The 22912-nt window shown below is 34.5% G+C and overlaps 1 long non-coding RNA gene across 2 annotated transcripts; it reads left to right on the top strand.

The window, feature by feature from the left end:
* The first annotated feature begins 1152 nt into the window (after positions 1-1152).
* On the top strand, positions 1153-6301 carry LOC104229697 (uncharacterized). Of its 2 annotated transcripts, none has more exons than XR_011407380.1 (3): positions 1153-1399; positions 2147-2204; positions 6058-6301. It is a non-coding gene; the product is annotated as an uncharacterized lncRNA (long non-coding RNA). The 2 variants fall into 2 exon arrangements; XR_711691.2 differs by lacking the exon at positions 6058-6301 and adding an exon at positions 2587-3260.
* Positions 6302-22912: the final 16611 nt, after the last annotated feature.

The raw sequence follows: 22912 nt of genomic DNA, 5'->3' as shown, positions 1-22912 counted from the left end.
CAGTATTTTTTAGATAGTCAGTGTTTTCAGTACTTCATTAGAGGCTTCATAGACTAGAGTAACAGTTAGACAGAGTCTCAGACTTTTTATGTTAAGCCATGTTGGCTACAAATATGTTTCAGAATTGTATTAGTATTTCCGCACTTTGATTTATATCATCCAGACTTTCAGTATATCAACATGTGTTAGTTTATCTTCCGCATTCAGTATGTTATGATACCACATATTGATTCAGCCAGCCAGTTGGTTCGCTCGGTCACATGTAGTCAGGCACCGAGTACCGTGTTACGTCCAGGCCCAGGTTCGGGGCGTGACAATGGACAAGGCAGAAACTCGGCCAAGGCGTGTGCGAGCGGCAATGACGTCGGGTGTTTGTGGCAAAGTCATGAGCGGCGGGTTGCGGACAAGGCATTGGTGCGGCGTTATATCAAAAGAGCCAAAGTTGGGTGCAATTCCATCTTTGGGCGTGCTGCAGCTAGCCAGCAAAAGTGCACATGAAATGCACGTGCCAAAGTTGTTGGCAGTTACCTATTTGTAACTACTTGTACCCATGACTGCTTTATGTTTGTATCCACTATCATTTTGTGTAGATCGTGGCCTATGTAGTTGGGGATGTCAACTACAAGATAGGTATAGATTTAGCATTAGCCCGCAAAGTGGTAAAAGCTGTAGTCAACAAGTGTCAATGTGTTTTCAAGTGCCAAAGGTTTCCTATGTGCTATAAATAAGTGCCTTTGGATTTAGTCAGATCTGTATGGGGAATTTCGTGTGCAATTCAAAAGGGACACAAGAGTGAAATGTGAGGGTTTCTAAGTGTTTCAAAAGGTACTAAGACTAGGCATTGGGCAGGTCTTAGTGTTGGCTAAACACTACAAAAAAGGGTAAATTGCGGAGGTTTATTTGCGGAGGGTATAAGTAACCTCCGCAATTTGCATACTTTTGCGGCAATATATTAGCCTCCGCAAAATTATACAATTTACGGGGTTCTAAAACTTCCGCAACCCTAAAATAATAGCGGGTAATTTATTTTACACTCCTTCCTTTTTTTCCCAATCTTTTCCGAAACTTCCGCTTTCCCCAATCTTTACTCTCTTCTTCTCTGATTTTCACTCTTATTTAAAAAGAAACTTCAGCCTTCCATGCTCTCTTCTTTCTGCTTGCCTTCTTCTTTCATGAATCTCGTTTGGGATTCATGAAGTAATTTCTTTTTACCTTAATGAGATTTTAATGTTAAGATTTGAAATTGCGGTTTTAAGAATATAATTTTCCCAAACAACTAAAAGGCACGGCTCGTATAGATCTGTGGAATTTCGTTTTTGTCTTAGAATTTTTTTGGACTACAAGAGGAAAGAAGCACTGTGGGTGGCAAAGAATTTGCAAAGAAGTTGCATATTGAGAGGTAATGGAAAAATATCCATCTTTCTTTTTCCCTACATCTTTTATCTCTCGTATCTATGGAAAATAAGCATCTTTCATACAAAATTAGGGATTCTTATAAGAACAGATCTAGCAGATTTTTGAAATCTCACTAGTATACAAACGTTGGTTTGCATTTGAATTTTCAGATACTTGGATGTCTGAAATTACTTTTGAATTACACTAGCTTCTTTCCTTTCTAAAGTCTCACATTCCCTATGAAATAAAATTCAACTAATTCATACAAAGTCTAGCAGATTCTTATAAGAATAGATTCATACAAAAAAATTCCATAAGCCATTTTGGTTAATATCAATTTTTCATATGGATTGTCATGAAAAACGAAAACTATGGATTTTTAATTTTAGATGCTTTGTTAATTGAAGTATTCTAGCATCTGACGCTCTCAAATTTTGTACCAGATTTTTCCTACATTTGCACTCTAATTCCATACATTTGTACCAGATTTTCCTTTCTTCATTGTTAATTGAAGTATTCTTTTAATAGTTGTGAATAATTTCGAAAATATATATGCAATTTTATGCATGCACGTATGATAAATCAGCTTTGGGTGCATTAGGAATGAGGTTTCTATTTAGTGTATTGAGAGGACTCAAATTTTCAAGTATTTTGGTTCCAATTAGCGTGAGGTTAACAATGGTAGTGTTCAATTTGTCAAATATTTTTCTGTTTCGAGTATAATTTTTGTTGTTTTGATCAAATTGGACAGGGAGACTGATTTATCGGAAAATATAATTGAAGGTTTTGGGATTCTGTCGATATCGGAGGTAAGAAATTTATTTTTGTACATTGCAGTACTATATTCACTTCTTCCACATATAGTACAAAATTGAAACAACTTGAAAGAACAAAAAATTACTTAAACATGAATTGAAACGTACAAAATGCATTCTTACATGTTTCTTAACTTTATTTTCTATCATGATGCTTATAGTTTGTTGACTTACTTGTCTTTGAATCTACTTATTATTGTTGGGAGATATGACTATGACTATGCAAATGCATTCTTTGTTTTGGAATTTTCATGTTTGGTAGTGTTTATGATTATAGATGGCTTTTGTTGTATGTATTATTGCTTCATAATTATTATTATTATTATTATGTATGCTAATAATAGAGAACTGATATTTTCTCTTTATATTCTGAAAGGTTCACATTTGAAAGATAATACTTTCCTATGGATAAATCTTGGATTACAAAGCCAAGGAACACCACTGAGTATTTGTTTGGGTTAAATCAGTTTTTAGATTTTGCATTTGCTAATGCTGTTGTGGGAGATAGAATAAAATGTCCTTGTTCTAAATGTGGATTCGTAAAGTGGCAGACTAGAGATGTAGCGTTTGATCATTTGGTATGCAAACCATTCCCTCAAAATTATGTCACTTGGAGTATTCATGGTGAAAGAAATGTACTGCCTAATTCTATAAATATTGAGGTTATACAAGAGACATTACCTCCTGAAAATCATGTAGAATTATTGATCAATGAAGCATTTGGGGGCCTAAGACACGATAGGGTTGATGTAGGTCCGTCAAAAGTAGAAGGGGGTGAAGAAAGGTTAAATGATGAGCCTGCTTCAAATGACAAAGACTTTTTCGAGTTGCTTAGAGATGGAAGTCAAGAATTGTATGAAGGGTCCAAGTACTCAAAACTAGAATTTTTATTAAAATTATATCACATAAAGTGTTTGTCTGGGCTAAGTGACAAGGGAATGTCCATGTCCATGTCCATAAAATTGTATCACATAATTTTTTTTCTTTGCAATAATATTTTCAGAATATACTATATGGTAACTATTGATATGACAAATGGCGATATAATTTTATCGTTCACACGCTGCTGACTCTTTAAGACTAACTATTCATACTTGTCTCTGTAAGCACGTGATTTTTGCCCTATATGAGAATTACTCCCAAAAAATTCAAAATAAAATGAGATTTTGTGATATTTTGGATAATTATTTGTATTTGTCTGTGTTTGTTTATTTGTTAAATTAATAAAAAAAATACAAAAATATGTCGCATTTGCATGTAGGATTTAATTCTATAATTGTTACTAATTAAATTTGTTTACAAAAAAATAAAAATTACAAAAATAGGCATCTTTTGCATTTTTAGCATTTAATGTCCAAATATACAATTTTATGCTTAATTATTACTTAATTGTGCGTTAATTGTTATTTGGAGTTAATTTGCACTTTTATAAATTAATTTAGTTCTTAATAATAGTTTAAGTATTTTTATAATTTAGTTTTAGAGAAATAAAAGAAGAAAAGAAAGCAAAAATATAAAGAAAGTCGGAATTAGGTCTCTTCTTCAATTTCAAGCCACAGGCCCAAAAATTGGCCCAATCTTCCCTACGACCCAGTCCATTTCGAACTGGGTCGACCCAGTCCATAACCCAACATCCTATTATCTTACAAACAACACAAAACAAAACAAAAAACAAAACCCAAAAACCCTAAAAAATTGCTAAACCATCCGCCCTCCCTCATATCATCTTCTTCTTCTCCAAGCTTCACCAAACTCCAACCATGGCTGCCAAACGTCGACCACCAGTCTTCACCTCACGACCAGCTCCTCCGCCGCTGCTTCATCTTCTTCTCCGCCGGAAAACCCTCTACCAACGGAGGAGAAAACCCATCGCGGCTTGCTTTTAACGTTATCCTCGACGAACTGCTGCTCACGCAGCTGCTATGGCTTCAGTTTTCTTCGTCGCCTCCAGCTGCTGTTGCTTCGTTGTTCAACTTCAAGTCCCCGAGCTGCTTCGTCCAGCTTCTGCCCCATCGTCCATGGCAGCATCATCGCCAGTTGCTTCTGCTTCATCTTCGTCATTTTGCGTCAAGCTCAAGTTCGAGCTCGACGTCCATGGATGACCCTATGATCGCTACTGCTTCAGTCCAGTCCAAAAATGAGACTCAAACCATTTCGTTTGTTCAAGTTTTGGTTGAGGTTTGTCGAAACAGTCCATACAATCGAGTTCGTCGTTGTTCATCTCCGGTTAGTTGGTTTTTGAGTTTTATTTTGTCCATATTTCGTTTTTATATTTCTCAAAGTTAAAATCGTTAAATATTTGATTCTTGTTTTGTTCGTTGTTTATCGTTGAATTAATTTTTATTTTTGTTCATGTGTTTTGATTGAGTTAATTTTCAGATTTCAAATGGAAATTTAATTAGTGGTTTTTCATGTTTATTTCATGTTTGTTTTATTGTTAGAATGAATATTTGTTAGTTTGATGTTTGTTAGATTCAAATTGAAATTTAATTGATTATTTCTTCAATTTGTTTCATGTGTTTATGTATTTTTAGAAATTGTTAATATTGTTAAGTTCAAGTTTAAGTTCATAATTGTTTCTAACAACAAATCTTGTTATTTGTCTAAAAAAAAGAATTTAGTTGTGTTGAAAGAAATATATTGATTTAATCGTTTGAATCTGTCATGCTTGTTGTTTAATATAGATTTAATTCATGTTCATACTTTGTTTGATTGTTCTTGAATCCGAAATTTGTATAGCTTGATTTCTTGTTTACCATTTGTGATTATTTCTTGAATTTGTCTCATAAAGTTTAATATAGGAATTGTTGGTTGTAATGTTGTTAGAATTGATTTTAAGTTCAATATGATTGAATTTAGAAATCTAAATATACTTGTTTGTTGTTGTTGAATCCGAAAATAAGGATTGTTTGTTGCTAAAATATTGTTCAATCAAATTTTAGTTGTTCTTTGTTGTTCAATTTGTGTTCATGTGATTTGTTGTTGAAATGTTGTTGAAATCATGTTCATGTGCTTTGTTGTTGAAATGTTGAAGAAATCATGTTCATGAAATTTGTTGTTTGAACATTGTTAGAAATTAATCATATTGTCTATATTTTGGTTAAGTTTGATTAATTGATGTGTTATAGCTGATGGGTAGTTTGGTAATTTATAGTACTTTCGGGGGTAAAATAGTAATTTGCAATAGGGTCGGAGGGGTAGTTTAGGAATTGTACATTTTGTAATTGTTTATATGAAGTATGGAGGACAAAATAAAATGGGGTGGATTGTGATATGGTTATTTAATATAAAGGGGGGACAAGACAAAATTTAGTGGGGGGAATCTTGCATTATTTTATGTTAGGCATGGAGGACAAAATATAATGGGGTGATGTGATATGTTTTTTTAATGTAATGGGGATGAGTGGAAAGATAATGAGTTTGGTAGAGAAAAAGTATTGGTTTTAATTAATTGAAAGATTTATGGGATGGATTATATATATGAAGTCTTGAAATCAGATTTATAAGAGACAGATAGAGAGAAAAAACACACAGATAGAGAGAAAAAAACGGACAGAGAATAGAAGAGAGAAAAAAAAGGGCTGAACATTTAAGAGAAAGAAAAATTCCGAAAAATATTTAAGTTTTCAAAATAAAAATAAAAACTAAAAAATCTTCTGCTTTCTTTCTTTGTTTGAAATTAGTATTAATGGTTGTTGTTTCATTTAAAGCTTAAAGCTTTTATTTTTGGGATTACTACTCCACCGGTCTGTTACTGGGTTGTTACTGTTGCTGGGCAGTTGTTGCTGTTGTACTGTTATTACTGCTGCTGATTCTCATCTTCATTTTCTTTTGCTTCCAATATCAGGTATATATTTTAGACTCATGTTGTGGAAAGCTTCAACATTGCCAAATAAATGAAGTTCAAAATTATAATTATGTCTTTTACTCGTTTAAATCTATTAGTTTAAATTTCAGTTTTGTTTCAGCTGGTTAATATAGTAGCTTACATTTGATGTGAGAACTGTTAGTTAATCATCCTTTGAAATTCGCATAAGCTTTGTAATAATGTTATTTATTTCAGAATTTCATTAAGTATAGCTATATTCAAATTATAAGATAGGGAACATGGCAGAAAGCTAGCCATTAATTAAATCTTATGATATTGTTGGCTAAATATGGAATAGTATGGAAGTATCAAAAAACTACATTACTAGCATATTTTGTCACAAAAGTCCGATTTTATTTAAAGCTAGATTGATGAAATTTGTATGTTGTTCGTACATGGCGTGATAACAGTTACATGGATAACCATAAGTGAAAGGTGAGTTGATATAATTCGTTATGAGTTTAGAATATTAGGAATGGTTCAAACGTACAACTATATTGCATGTGATGCAATTTTATTGAATCAATTTGTATAATAGTTCTCTTTCTTATCAACTTGATTCTTATCTACCATTGTAAACAAATTAACCAAACAATTATAACTTTGGACTAAAAACAAGTATATGAGAAGGATATGGGATTTATAAGCACAAATTGCAACATTTTATGTCAAGGATATGTAGAAATAGAGTTCGCATTAAATATAACAATAAAAATTCTTCAGAAACTATTAATTTGTTTATCAAATTAATTCTTTTTCCAGTTTTAAATGCGATTCGATTTTTTGGATATATTAATGTTGTATCCACGATAAAAATGGTAGTATTTTTAGTTACATGTTGTTTGTTTCTTTTTCATATCATTAATTCTTTAAAATTTGAATAGTTTTGAGGTATATAATTCATACGCGTAAAATAAGACTTGTAGCAACGCCTAATAAATTTTGAATTCTTTGTCAAGAAATTTGGTGGCATCCCAATCGGTGATTCTCCATGACTCTTACATTTAAAAATAGATGGATGCAATAAACATTTGTAGAGAATTTATATTACTGTCAAGAATATTTGCATAATTAAGGATGCGTTCGCGTGACTTGATTATACTTCTAAAGGCAATTCGGATTATGCGTTCGCGCAACTTCGAGTAAATTTTTATTAAAAAGAGATTCGTCGGAGGATCTTAAATAAATTTCATAAAACCCGAGATGTGCGGTTCACTACTTAATCATACAAAAAGTGCGAAGGTTCTTGATTTTATTTAAAACACAATTTCGAAAAAATAATTATTTTATAATAAATATATTATCAATATCATTGTGTACACGCACGCGTGACACGATTTTTCACGCAAATATATAATATATAAAACGAATACACGTATGCGTGATTCGATTCGAAGAAGGGTCATTAATTGTAAACAATCTAAACAGAAGCGATAACAAAATCATGCAATAAAAATGTAAAATCGAGATAATTAAGCCAAGAATAAAAACAGTTAAGCGACCGTGCTAGAACCACGGAATTCGGAAATGCCTAACACCTTCTTCCGGATTAACAGAATTCCTTACTCAGGATTTCTGGTTCGCAGAATAATAAACAGAGTCATATTCTCCTCGATTCAGGGATTAAAATTGGTGACTTGGGACGCCTTAAAATTCCCAAGTGGCGACTCTGAAACAAAAAAACAAATCCCGTTTTGAAAGTCCTTTAATTGGAGAAAACTCCCTGCACCCTCGCGGGGGCGAAAAAAGGAGGTGCGACAGCTCTGGTGACTCTGCTGGGGATATTTAACCCAGAACTACTGGTTCAGGGTTCAAGAAATCGATCTTAAAATAATTGTTATAGTTGGCTTTATTTATTATCTGATTTTTACATGATATATGCCTAATGTGCTAAATGATGCTTTTACCGCTTTAATATTATCTGAATTGTGTATATACAACTGCTACGAAACCCTTCTTCTTTCTGAGTCTTCTGAACTTATGGTGTACACGTGCGCGTGGCCCACCTTTCTGTTAGAAGTCATACCAAATAAGACGAAGTTGGGACAAGTAACTAGGCCGGGCAGACTTTCGTGCTCCCGGTACGTTGCCCCCACTTCGGCTCAAGCTGTCCACTTGGGTGAGCCAGGGCTAGAACAATATGCCTCAGGTTTTTTCACTTAGAATAACTCAGCTTCATGCCGGATCCCTAGTAGGAGCGATTGTTTGCATCACGTGCATTTGACTTTGGAGGCTCAACACAGGGGTTGGGTCTGTCTAGGACAGGTGTACCAAAAAAAAATGAAAATGACCATCCTGATGCATCTTACTTGCTGCTACTTGCGCATTTATTTGATCCGGATTTGTGTGTTGACTGACTTTTGAATATCATGAATAATATTTTGAAATTGAAAAAAAAAGAAAAAAAAGGAAATAGCGGTTAGGGAATTGATTGTTTATTTTTGTAAAAAACCAATGCCCAAATACTGTCAAAACTCTGCCAAAATTTTGAAAAACAAATGTGTCTTATTAGTTTGTTTTATTAAAAGCAAAGAAAAAATAGAAAAAAAAAAGAGTTGTTGTTCTGTCTTGTTTTTTTTAAAAAAAAACAAATTAGAAAAAAAAAATAGTTTATCTTGCCATAAAAATGAAAATGAAAAAGAGTCTTGTTTTTAAAATGGGTTTTTATTTATTTATTTGTTTAGATTCCAAAATAAAAATAAAAATAATAAAATAAAATGAGTCGGGCGTTGAAAGTGGTTTTATTATTTGTTGCAAATATATATATATATATATAAATCCAAAAAGTTTTTCTTTATTTCCAAAAAATGTATATATATCTTTATTTGTTGCAAAAATATTTGTCCTGCCAAAAAGTCTAGAAAAGTTTTTTTTAGACTCCCAATTTTCAAAACAAAAAATCCAAAAATATTTTCCATTATTGACTTCTTTAGAAAGTCTTTTTAATTATTAAAATATATATATATATATAATAAAATAAAACAAATCCGAAAATATTTTCCTTCTTCTTTAAAAATTGAAAAGAAAATTCAAAATTCAAATAAAAAAAAATTTAGAGAGCATTTCTTTTATTAGAGGTAAAATTCCAAAAAATATTTTCTTTCTTCTTTAGAATAAGAGAAAACAAATAAAAATTCAAACAAAAAAAAATATCTTCCTTTTACTTTTGAAATTCTCAAAGTTCAAATCAAAAGAAAAGGAATTCTTAGAAGTCTTTCTTTCAAAAAGAAAATCAATCAAAAATCCAAAAAAAAAATATATACTTCCTTTCTTCTTTTAAAGCAGTTCTTTTACAAATTCAAAAAAAAATAATTTAAAATTAGTTTATTTACTTTATTCATGACCTGTCCGAACTACGCGGGTTTGATTCTCACCGGATGTGAGATACGTAGGCAACCCTCATCGGGTCCAACCCCCTTTTTGCTAAAATAGCCAAAAACCAATAAATAAATAAAAACGTGTCAAAATTTTAAATTTTGTCATAAATAAGTCGGGCGGTGTCCAACCTCCCCTTTTGCTAAAAAAAAAATAGCCAAAAAATAATATGTCAAATTTTAAGAGTCATAAAGAAGTCGGGTGACGCTGTTTTATCCAGACATAGCCGAATGTTCCCGAAAGGGATGCCGGAAGGCTGACTTTGCATAAACAGCCACCTTTGGGTCATTTTTTAAAAATTTGGTCCAGTTGACCCACACAGCCTTAAAAATCTTCGTCCCCGAGGCGCTGAAGGGCCGTGTTTGCAACACCAGGTTTTATTATAATTTGAAAAAAAAACAAAGAGTCAACGGTCAAGTGAATACCGTTTAGATTTTTGGTCAAAATAAGCCGAGCCAGCTTCGGCCGCGTCTTAAACCGTTCTTGCCGAAATAGCCTCAGAGTAACTTTCAGTTGTCGAAAGGCTATTTTCGTAAAAGAACGGACAAGTGTGTAAAGTGTCATAAAATAATCCTCTCCGGCCTCAAAATTTGGAAGGGGTCACATTTGCAAAAATAACCGTTTGGTTGCATTTGTCAAACGGAGAAAGGAAGCTGGCCGTTTGTTTTGGAGTTTGTAAAACTTTTGATTATAATATGTGGGTCGTTTGATTTTCGAGTTTGTAGGTCATTTTCAAACCTTTGAAACCCAGTTTGTTTTAAATTAAAAAAAATGTTTAGTATTGTTTATATTTTATTGGTCCGAACTACGCAAGGTCTGATTCATGCGGGGTCATGATACGTAGGCAATCTCCATAAGATTCGACCACAACAAAAAAAAATGAAAAAAATGGAAAAAATGAAAAAAAAAATGAAAAGATGAAGAAAAAAAAGAAAAAGAAAATCGAAAAAAAAAGAAAGAAAAAAAAAGATGTTATTAATAATGGGGACCGAATGAGTCCATTTTAACTTGTTGTTTCGAATCACAAAGAAAGAAGGTGGTTGGTTTGTGGTAAGCCGGACAATGACACCCAGAATATCGCGCAGAATCCTTTACTTACACCTCATGATACACACTCGGCGGGGATCAGGCCTGATAACAGAAGCACTCGAATCCTATTGGGAATTGTTGACTAAGGTTGATGATATCGAAGTTGGCAATGGTCTGGACAATACTGATGCGAAGCTCAGTGGCTAAGATGCCAATTTTGATAAAGTGGGAGGACGCTCCGTTCCTTGGTTAGCAAGAGAGAAGCTTGTGGTGGCTTATTTTGTTGTCATTTCTGTTGTTCGGATTATTAGGGTTGTAATTCGGATATTGTCTCGTGTCAAACTGTCTTATCTTTCCGTTTTGTCATAGCGGTTTGTTTAAGTTTGTCCAGGTTGTTTTAGGATTTTATTCTGGTTTGTTTTTGTTATTCAAACCATTTCGCCGGAAGTCTAATACAAAAGCCGGTCTTTTATTATTTCCAGTCATCTTTTTATTTAGTCCTTTTGTCATTTTCGTTCAATGCCGATTCTAGGGACATGACATGCGCACACAGTTTGGGCCTAGTCTATAAAGTTAATCATAAAACCCTGGGAAGGTGATCAAAGCATTTAAAGGAAATAAGAACGGTTTGAGATTATTTGAAGCCCGAGTCATGTGGAACTGGGGCAAGTAAAACATAAAGAAAACCGTTAAATGCAAGATTCGCCAAATTGGCATGAGGGTCGTTCATGAGAGTGAGAGTGTCGCCCAGTAGTGCTTTAGAAATTACAAATGAAAAAGCAAGTGTTTAACACAATGTTCAAGTCCAGCACCATCGGAAGAGACTATAAATCTATGATCAATTGTGTTGTTTGCACTTGGCATGTTTTAAAGACTGGAATGACGAAGATATTTTGTTGTGCTACCTAAACACTTTATCCTTCGTTACCCCTTTTGAGCCTTATTTATTTTCTTACATACCCCTCGTTCGGAATCAATAGCAACGACTAGGAAATACGAGCCTGGAAGGTAAAGAAAAAATCAAAAAAAAAACGAAAAAAAGAAGAAGAGAAAAATGATAACAAAAAAAAAACAAAAGAAAGTCAAATGAAAACAGAGGAATTGGGAACTACGTTTGACCTGATTCCTCAAAGAGGATACGTAGGCGCTTCACGGCTCGGTCATAGGGTGCATAGTGCGCATAATGTGCGTAATATGCATAGTGTAACAAAAAAATTTAAAAAATATATATATAATAAATAAATAATCCCCAAGCAAGAAACTGGGGCAAGGGTTGCGCTTGTTATAAACAAATATGATTTCGAAGGTTGTAATTTTGAACCCCAAATTGATTTGTTTTTGAGCCTTTAATACCCTTTCTTTCTAAGCCTATCCAAAAAACCCACATTACGGTCCAAAGAAAGACCTTCTGATCAGTCTGCAAAAGATGCCAAGTCAGACAAATGAGAGTCTTACCGGCGAACATAACATTCTGTTCCACAGCAGAAAGGACTCTAATCTCCAGCAGAGAGAGTCATACCGGCAACACTCCAAATCCCCAGCTGGAAAGTGATACAAATGAGAGAGTCTTATCGGTGAAAATCTTTACGGACACCATAAGGCGACGCAAGCTGAGAGAAAAACCAAAATGAGAGAGGCTTGATAGTGAAAACCCTTCGGGCACTACAAGTCGAATAAGATTGGGAATCAGATGGGGAATCGCCAATTGAAGGTATTGAAAGACGATTGACGGCAGAGGATGGGCCACATGTGCATGTCATGACTATTAGAGTCGGTATTTGTGTTTGATAGGTTTTTATTTATAGTTTCTTTTGTTAAAGAGTCATCTTTTTCCGTTGTCTTTTTTTCTGTTCCCTTTTATCTTTTCCTTACATAAAAATTTCCCCAGTAGAATCTGTTTGGTCAGAACCAGTGGGAAATGACTTCAAAATAGGCTATCAGCTTTCCAAGATAAGATCTGACTAATACATCCAAGTGATATAGTCAGGAAGGAACAAGCGCGAGGCCAATGTCAAGAAAGAGATCCCCAGCAAAAGGGAATTGACAAAAGGATCGACGAGTGTCAAGAGGGATATCCTTGCCGAAATCAAAGGTTATTAAACCTCAAGACCAGAGCCCGTGGACAAACAAGGAGAGCAATAAGCATGATTTGGGAAATTCATGCGAGACTAAAAGGTCGGGAAAATGCAAGTTTCCGAGCCATGCCACGAAAGAAGAGGGATATCCCCAGTAGAAAAGGATTATCCCCAACAAGTTTTGGAACGCAGAGCAGGGAAGGAGAAAGGGAAAAGCCATCCCAGTAGGAGTATCACAACCAACCACCGCGTTTTAAACTAACAAATTTTGTTTAATTTGAAATAGGTAAAGGAAATGACATTGATGACAGAAATGCATGCCATAAGGGAGACTGTCAAACTGGGGCAGAAATTTTTCCTTTCATTTGGAAAATTTTCTGGAAGTCAGATACCCATTCGGGGTAGAATGAATATAGCACCAGTCTCAAGGGAAGTGGTCTTTGAACCAGTTTTACCCCCAGCATAAAAAGTTTTAATAAAAGAAGTTGTTCCCCAGCAGACAGAACAAAGGGATGACATTTGTGCTCAGAAAAGAAAAAACCATTATCATCCCCAGCAGCTTCCAGAAGAATGAAGCATCGATTTGAAGGGATAAAACTCCCCAGCAGCGTTATCCTCAACAACGTTATCCCAAGAAGATAACATTTATATCCCCAGCAGTGTTGAAAAAAAAACCCCAAAAAGAAAAAAGAAAAAAAAAGAGAAAAAAAAATTTGAATTTGAAGGAGGGGAAGAAAGAAGACTACCGCAGTGGTATTATCCCCAGCAAGCACGAACAAAGCAGCGTGAAGGAAAGAGAAAAGAAAAGAAGAAATTACGAAGGTAAGTTTCTCAAATCATTGATCTTTACATTTTCCCCTTAGGATAAAAGTCCTAATCTGATGAATTTCTTTCCCGATACAATCTTGGTCCGATGAAATTTTTCTCCCAAGATAAGATATCAAATCTTAGTCCGATGAATTTTCTCCTAAGATAGAAATCTTGGTCTGATGAAATTTTTCTCCCAAGATAATATAATAAAATCTTAGTCGGATGAATCTTTCTCCTAAGATCACAACAAAATGGACCTAGTCTGACGATTTATCTCCTAGAGTCAAAATCTTGGTCTGGTGAAATTTTTCTCCCAAGGTAATATAATAAATCTTAGTCGGATGAATCTTTCTCCTAAGATCACAACAAAATGGACCTAGTCTGACGATTTATCTCCTAGAGTCACAATCTTGGTCCGATGAAATTTTTCTCCCAAGATAAGATATCAAATCTTAGTCCGATGAATCTTTCTCCTAAGATAAGATATCAAATCCTAGTCTGATGAATTTTCTCCTAGGATATAAAAAAAAAGAAGTTTGAATTGAAAAAAAATGGTTGAAGTCAGGAGCCCCCTGAAGAATAGAATGGCGATTTATTGGTTGAAATCAGGAGCCCGCCTGAAGAAAGGAAAGGCATTTTAAAAAAAAAGGGTTGTTAAAATCGTGCCAGCCAAAGAAAGGAATGACACTTTTGAAAAATTGGTTGAAGTCAGGAGCCCGCCTGAAGAGAGGAAAGGCGTTTTTAAAAGTTGTTGAAATCTTGCCAACCTAAAGAAAGGAATGGCGATGTATTGGTTGAAGTCAGGAGCCCGCCTGAAGAGAGGAATGGCGATTATTTTCAAAGTTGTTGTTGAAGTCAGGAGCCCGCCTGAAGAGAGGAATGGCGATTATTTTCAAAGTTGTTGTTGAAGTCAGGAGCCCGCCTGAAGAGAGGAAAGGCGTTTTTAAAAGTTGTTGAAATCTTGCCAACCTAAAGAAAGGAATGGCGATGTATTGGTTGAAGTCAGGAGCCCGCCTGAAGAGAGGAATGGCGATTATTTTCAAAGTTGTTGTTGAAGTCAGGAGCCCGCCTGAAGAGAGGAAAGGCATTTTTAAAAGTTGTTGAAATCTTGCCAACCTAAAGAAAGGAATGGCGATGTATTGGTTGAAGTCAGGAGCCCGTCTGAAGAGAGGAATGGCGATTATTTTCAAAGTTGTTGTTGAAGTCAGGAGCCCGCCTGAAGAGAGGAAAGGCGTTTTTAAAAGTTGTTGAAATCTTGCCAACCTAAAGAAAGGAATGGCGATGTATTGGTTGAAGTCAGGAGCCCGCCTGAAGAGAGGAATGGCGATTATTTTCAAAGTTGTTGTTGAAGTCAGGAGCCCGCCTGAAGAGAGGAAAGGCGTTTTTAAAAGTTGTTGAAATCTTGCCAACCTAAAGAAAGGAATGGCGATGTATTGGTTGAAGTCAGGAGCCCGCCTGAAGAGAGGAATGGCGATTATTTTCAAAGTTGTTGTTGAAGTCAGGAGCCCGCCTGAAGAGAGGAAAGACATTTTTAAAAGTTGTTGAAATCTTGCCAACCTAAAGAAAGGAATGGCGATGTATTGGTTGAAGTCAGGAGCCCGCCTGAAGAGAGGAATGGCGATTATTTTCAAAGTTGTTGTTGAAGTCAGGAGCCCGCCTGAAGAGAGGAAAGGCGTTTTTAAAAGTTGTTGAAATCTTGCCAACCTAAAGAAAGGAATGGCGATGTATGGGTTGAAGTCAGGAGCCCGCCTGAAGAGAGGAAAGGCGTTTTTAAAAGTTGTTGAAATCTTGCCAACCTAAAGAAAGGAATGGCGATGTATTGGTTGAAGTCAGGAGCCCGCCTGAAGAGAGGAATGACGATTATTTTCAAAGTTGTTGTTGAAGTCAGGAGCCCGCCTGAAGAGAGGAAAGGCGTTTTTAAAAGTTGTTGAAATCTTGCCAACCTAAAGAAAGGAATGGCGATGTATTGGTTGAAGTCAGGAGCCCGCCTGAAGAGAGGAATGGCGATTATTTTCAAAGTTGTTGTTGAAGTCAGGAGCCCGCCTGAAGAGAGGAAAGGCGTTTTTAAAAGTTGTTGAAATCTTGCCAACCTAAAGAAAGGAATGGCGATGTATGGGTTGAAGTCAGGAGCCCGCCTGAAGAGAGGAATGGCGATTATTTTCAAAGTTGTTGTTGAAGTCAGGAGCCCGCCTGAAGAGAGGAAAGGCGTTTTTAAAAGTTGTTGAAATCTTGCCAACCTAAAGAAAGGAATGGCGATGTATTGGTTGAAGTCAGGAGCCCGCCTGAAGAGAGGAATGACGATTATTTTCAAAGTTGTTGTTGAAGTCAGGAGCCCGCCTGAAGAGAGGAAAGGCATTTTTAAAAGTTGTTGAAATCTTGCCAACCTAAAGAAAGGAATGGCGATGTATTGGTTGAAGTCAGGAGCCCGCCTGAAGAGAGGAATGACGATTATTTTCAAAGTTGTTGTTGAAGTCAGGAGCCCGCCTGAAGAGAGGAAAGGCGTTTTTAAAAGTTGTTGAAATCTTGCCAACCTAAAGAAAGGAATACATATCAGTCTTTACATTTCAGTTGTTCAAGTTGGGAGCCCGCCCATAGAATAGAGGCATACATTTCAGTCTTTATATTTCAAGCGTCGAAGTTGGGAGCCCGCCCAGATAACAGAGGCATACATTTCAGTCTTTACATTTCAAGCATTGAAGTTGGGAGCCCGCCCAGATAACAGAGGCATACATTTCAAGTCTTTAATTTTCAAGTATTGAAGTTGGGAGCCCGCCCAGATAACAGAGGCATACATTTCAAGATCAAGTCAGAGGACAATAAAACAGAGGGTTACAATAGGAATCCCCAGCAGGAAACAATAAAATTCCCCGGCACCGGGAAACAGAAGGTTGCAACAAGAGGTCACAGTACAAACTCAAGTACATGTGTCAAAAGAAGTAAAGCACCGAAAGAAATGCAAGCAGACAAGGAAGCAAGGCAACAAAAACAAATTGTACTCTAGCCTAGCTTCTTGTTTTTTTTAAGCACGGTGTAACAAGGAGATCGGTAAGCAGTAGTAATAACATGCAACAACAGTAACATTGCAGTCCAACGGTAGTCCCAGCTACCAAAATTTCTCGAACTACATTGACCTGATTCCTGTTTAGCCCAGGATATGTAGGAAACCTTTGAAGCAAAGGCTCGGTCAAATCTTTTTAAAAAAAATGCTTCACACGGAGTACTCGGATGGGCAAAAATCGCTCGCTTTATCTTTGCACGAAAACCCTTCGTGTCTTCGGGCAAAGAGGGGAAGCTGTAAGCACGTGATTTTTTCCCTATATGAGAATTACTCCCAAAAAAGTCAAAATAAAATGATTTTCCTTGGTGTGAAATTTTGTGAGATTTTGTGATATTTTGGATAATTATTTGTATTTGTCTGTATTTGTTTATTTGTTAAATTAATAAAAAAATACAGAAATATGTCGCATTTGCATGTAGGATTTAATTCTATAATTGTTACTAATTAAATTTGTTTACAAAAAAATGAAAATTACAAAAATAGGCATCTTTTGCATTTTTAGCATTTAATGTCCAAATATACAATTTTATGCTTAATTATTACTTAATTGTGCGTTAATTGTTATTTGGAGTTAATTTGCACTTTTATAACTTAATTTAGTTCTTAATAATAGTTTAAGTATTTTTATAATTTAGTTTTAGAGAAATAAAAGAAGAAAAGAAAGCAAAAATATAAAGAAAGTCGGAATTAGGCATCTTCTTCAATTTCAAGCCACATGCCCAAAAATTGGCCCAATCTTCCCTACGACCCAGTCCATTTCGAACTGGGTCGACCCAGTCCATAACCCAACATCCTATTATCTTACAAACAACACAAAACAAAACAAAAAACAAAACCCCAAAACCCTAAAAAATTGCTAAACCATCCGCCCCCCCCCCATATCATCTTCTTCTTCTCCAAGCTTCACCAAACTCCAACCATGGCTGCCCAACATCGACCACCAGCCTTCACCTCACGACCAGCTCCTCCGCCGCTGCTTCATCTTCTTCTCCGCCGGAAAACCCTCGACCAACGGAGGAGAAAACCCATCGCGGCTTGCTTTTAACGTTATCCTCGACGAACTGTTGCTCACGCAGCTGCTATGGCTTCAGTTTTCTTCGTCGCCTCCAGCTGCTGTTGCTTCGTTGTTCAACTTCAAGTCCCCGAGCTGCTTTGTCCAGCTTCTGCCCCATCGTCCATGGCAGCATCATCGCCAGTTGCTTCTGCTTCATCTTCGTCATTTTGCGTCAAGCTCAAGTTCGAGCTCGACGTCCATGGATGACCCTATGATCGCTACTGCTTCAGTCCAGTCCAAAAATGAGACTCAAACCATTTCGTTTGTTCAAGTTTTGGTTGAGGTTTGTCGAAACAGTCCATACAATCGAGTTCGTCGTTGTTCATCTCCGGTTAGTTGGTTTTTGAGTTTTATTTTGTCCATATTTCGTTTTTATATTTCTCAAAGTTAAAATCGTTAAATATTTGATTCTTGTTTTGTTCGTTGTTCATCGTTGAATTAATTTTTATTTTTGTTCATGTGTTTTGATTGAGTTAATTTTCAGATTTCAAATGGAAATTTAATTAGTGGTTTTTCATGTTTATTTCATGTTTGTTTTATTGTTAGAATGAATATTTGTTAGTTTGATGTTTGTTAGATTCAAATTGAAATTTAATTGATTATTTCTTCAATTTGTTTCATGTGTTTATGTATTTTTAGAAATTGTTAATATTGTTAAGTTCAAGTTTAAGTTCATAATTGTTTCTAACAACAAATCTTGTTATTTGTCTAAAAAAAAGAATTTAGTTGTGTTGAAGGAAATATATTGATTTAATCGTTTGAATCCGTCATGCTTGTTGTTTAATATAGATTTAATTCATGTTCATACTTTGTTTGATTGTTCTTGAATCCGAAATTTGTATAGCTTGATTTCTTGTTTACCATTTGTGATTATTTCTTGAATTTGTCTCATAAAGTTTAATATAGGAATTGTTGGTTGTAATGTTGTTAGAATTGATTTTAAGTTCAATATGATTGAATTTAGAAATCTAAATATACTTGTTTGTTGTTGTTGAATCCGAAAATAGGATTGTTTGTTGCTAAAATATTGTTCAATCAAATTTTAGTTGTTCTTTGTTGTTCAATTTGTGTTCATGTGATTTGTTGTTGAAATGTTGTTGAAATCATGTTCATGTGCTTTGTTGTTGAAATGTTGAAGAAATCATGTTCATGAAATTTGTTGTTTGAACATTGTTAGAAATTAATCATATTGTCTATATTTTGGTTAAGTTTGATTAATTGATGTGTTATAGCTGATGGGTAGTTTGGTAATTTATAGTACTTTCGGGGGTAAAATAGTAATTTGTAATAGGGTCGGAGGGGTAGTTTAGGAATTGTACATTTTGTAATTGTTTATATGAAGCATGGGGGACAAAATAAAATGGGGTGGGTTGTGATATGGTTATTTAATATAAAGGGGGGACAAGACAAAATTTAGTGGGGGAAATCTTGCATTATTTTATGTTAGGCATGGAGGACAAAATATAATGGGGTGATGTGATATGTTTATTTAATGTAATGGGGATGAGTGGAAAGATAATGGGTTTGGTAGAGAAAAAGTATTGGTTTTAATTAATTGAAAGATTTATGGGATGAGTTATATATATGAAGTCTTGAAATCAGATTTATAAGAGACAGATAGAGAGAAAAAACACACAGATAGAGAGAAAAAACGGACAGAGAATAGAAGAGAGAAAAAAAGGGCTGAACATTTAAGAGAAAGAAAAATTCCGAAAAATATTTAAGCTTTCAAAATAAAAATAAAAACTAAAAAATCTTCTGCTTTCTTTCTTTGTTTGAAATTAGTATTAATGGTTGTTGTTTCATTTAAAGCTTAAAGCTTTTGTTTTTGGGATTACTACTCCACCGGTCTGTTACTGGGTTGTTACTGTTGCTGGGCAGTTGTTGCTGTTGTACTGTTATTACTGCTGCTGATTCTCATCTTCATTTTCTTTTGCTTCCAATATCAGGTATATATTTTAGACTCATGTTGTGGAAAGCTTCAACATTGCCAAATAAATGAAGTTCGGAATTATAATTATGTCTTTTACTCGTTTAAATCTATTAGTTTAAATTTCAGTTTTGTTTCAGCTGGTTAATATAGTAGCTTACATTTGATGTGAGAACTGTTAGTTAATCATCCTTTGAAATTCGCATAAGCTTTGTAATAATGTTATTTATTTCAGAATTTCATTAAGTATAGCTATATTCAAATTATAAGATAGGGAACATGGCAGAAAGCTAGCCATTAATTAAATCTTATGATATTGTTGGCTAAATATGGAATAGTATGGAAGTATCAAAAAACTACATTACTAGCATATTTTGTCACAAAAGTCCGATTTTATTTAAAGCTAGATTGATGAAATTTGTATGTTGTTCGTACATGGCGTGATAACAGTTACATGTATAACCATAAGTGAAAGGTGAGTTGATATAATTCGTTACGAGTTTAGAATATTAGGAATGGTTCAAACGTACAACTATATTGCATGTGATGCAATTTTATTGAATCAATTTGTATAATAGTTTCTCTTTCTTATCAACTTGATTCTTATCTACCATTGTAAACAAATTAACCAAACAATTATAACTTTGGACTAAAAACAAGTATATGAGAAGGATATGGGATTTATAAGCACAAATTGCAACATTTTATGTCAAGGATATGTAGAAATAGAGTTCGCATTAAATATAACAATAAAAATTCTTCAGAAACTATTAATTTGTTTATCAAATTAATTCTTTTTCCAGTTTTAAATGCGATTCGATTTTTTGGATATATTAATGTTGTATCCACGATAAAAATGGTAGTATTTTTAGTTACATGTTGTTTGTTTCTTTTTCATATCATTAATTCTTTAAAATTTGAATAGTTTTGAGGTATATAATTCATACGCGTAAAATAAGACTTGTAGCAACGCCTAATAAATTTTGAATTCTTTGTCAAGAAATTTGGTGGCATCCCAATCGGTGATTCTCCATGACTCTTACATTTAAAAATAGATGGATGCAATAAACATTTGTAGAGAATTTATATTACTGTCAAGAATATTTGCATAATTAAGGATGCGTTCGCGTGACTTGATTATACTTCTAAAGGCAATTCGGATTATGCGTTCGCGCAACTTCGAGTAAATTTTTATTAAAAAGAGATTCGTCGGAGGATCTTAAATAAATTTCATAAAACCCGAGATGTGCGGTTCACTACTTAATCATACAAAAAGTGCGAAGGTTCTTGATTTTATTTAAAACACAATTTCGAAAAAATAATTATTTTATAATAAATATATTATCAATATCATTGTGTACACGTACGCGTGACACGATTTTTCACGTTAAAAAATATATAATATATAAAACGAATACACGTATGCGTGATTCGATTCGAAGAAGGGTCATTAATTGTAAACAATCTAAACAGAAGCGACAACAAAATCATGCAATAAAAATGTAAAATCGAGATAATTAAGCCAAGAATAAAAACAGTTAAGCGACCGTGCTAGAACCACGGAATTCGGAAATGCCTAACACCTTCTTCCGGATTAACAGAATTCCTTACTCAGGATTTCTGGTTCGCAGAATAATAAACAGAGTCATATTCTCCTCGATTCAGGGATTAAAATTGGTGACTTGGGATGCCTTAAAATTCCCAAGTGGCGACTCTGAAACAAACAAACAAATCCCGTTTCGACTGTCCTTTAATTGGAGAAAACTCCCTGCACCCCCGCGGGGGCGGAAAAAAGAGGTGCGACAGTCTCTGCATATATAAACTTCAATGACATATTGCTTCTAATACATAAGTGTATATCAAAACGACAACGAAAGAGAGAAGCTTTCCATATCATATATGTTTTACACTTATCTACTGTAACTTGCTCCTTATTTTTAGGAAGTTGTCATGTGTCTAAGTCAATAATGAACTTCTGTAATTGGTTTGTTTGATCTGAAGCCATATTTTTCAGGGAAAAGGGCATATATGAGTACATCATATATACAATATTTTAATGAACAGATTTATTAACATTCATATGTTGAAGTATGACTTTTCATCTTATTCATAATTTTTAAAGATCCAACTTGCAAATGTTGACATGTTGTGTTATAGTCTCCAGACTACTGTAATTACAGCTAACTGCTTGAACAAAATATCCTGCATATTAATAGCTAGTTGTGGATTATAGAATATAGCTGAGACAAAGTGCAAGAATACGTATATTCTGAAAATACTTATGTCATGATTTGTTCTAATGATTAACCTACTTAGAGAAGGTTATGAAGTGTTGGACCTTTAGGGAGGATGATAAAACAAGTGCATATGCCCAACTTTGTCAACTACTGATGCTCTAGGCTACTGATTGCACCTTATGGCAGGAATTAGATAATTATTGCGAAGCGTAGTAATAACCAATTTATAATGTTGGCTCAGATTTTTTTAATGTGTATTGTGTTTAGGAAAAATATTGAGCTAGCAGTGAGTGAAAGTACAGTTGATAAGTCTGAAATTTCTCCAAATGATGCGGTTGGTAAGGTGCTAGGCAAAGAGCATCCTGGAAGGGTGAGATGTTTGGGATTAGCAGCTACTCCAAGCAATACTTTCAGAGAGACAAATCTTCGTCTTGGTAATATTAGAAATGTGAGTGATAATGTTGGATGTTCTTCTTCTAGATGCCAAGAGAAGTACAATCAATTGATGAGTACTCTCAAAGAATATATGATAATGAAGGAAGAGTCAATACCAGAACAATTTGTTGTGACTTTGCTTCTCCTCCTACAACGGTAAATGCTATGTTCTTTTATTTTTGGTGTATTGTGCAATTTTATTTTTTATTTGTGAAGTGCTGAGAGTCACTATGATAACTGGTGCGACTTTGGAGTTTTGGGATTCCATAGTCACTATGAAAAATCAACAATTTGTCTATCCTTTTCCACCTAACAAGCTGGAGAACCACAATGAATATGTAAGCAGATTGCTGCATAGAATCCTTTCCAATTTAATCATGTACTCATTCCTTCACGTTTTAAATTTGACATGTAGAAATGGCAAGAATATTACAATGTAGAAATGTAAATGTAACTTGAATTTTCCTCTAAGGGACCAAATCTGACTTGTATTTCTGGGCATTCAAGCAAGAAGCAGATTACTACAATGAATACTACTCTAAACATGTCATACACTAATAGAAAGAACTTGCATAGAATCTTAATGTAGAGTAGTTACATGACAAAATCCTAAAATAGAATTCCACAGTATGAACCATGACAAAATTCTCATAAGTAATGTCTTGGGCACAAGAAGACTCAATGAAACTTCAAGTAATATCTCCTAGTGGCAAAGTGTATTTTATTTCTCATTGAGATAAATTTATTTTATCTCAATGACTTGTTTCCTGATACTCCTCTTAATAGTTGTATTTTTTTTTACTTTTTGCTGCAGCCAAGTGATGCAGCTAG

Source organism: Nicotiana sylvestris, chromosome 5 (genome assembly GCF_000393655.2).
Source record: "Nicotiana sylvestris chromosome 5, ASM39365v2, whole genome shotgun sequence".
Classification (NCBI taxonomy): Eukaryota; Viridiplantae; Streptophyta; class Magnoliopsida; order Solanales; family Solanaceae; genus Nicotiana; species Nicotiana sylvestris.
Note: the sequence above shows the minus strand (reverse complement) of the source record. Positions and strands in the feature narration are given on the sequence as shown.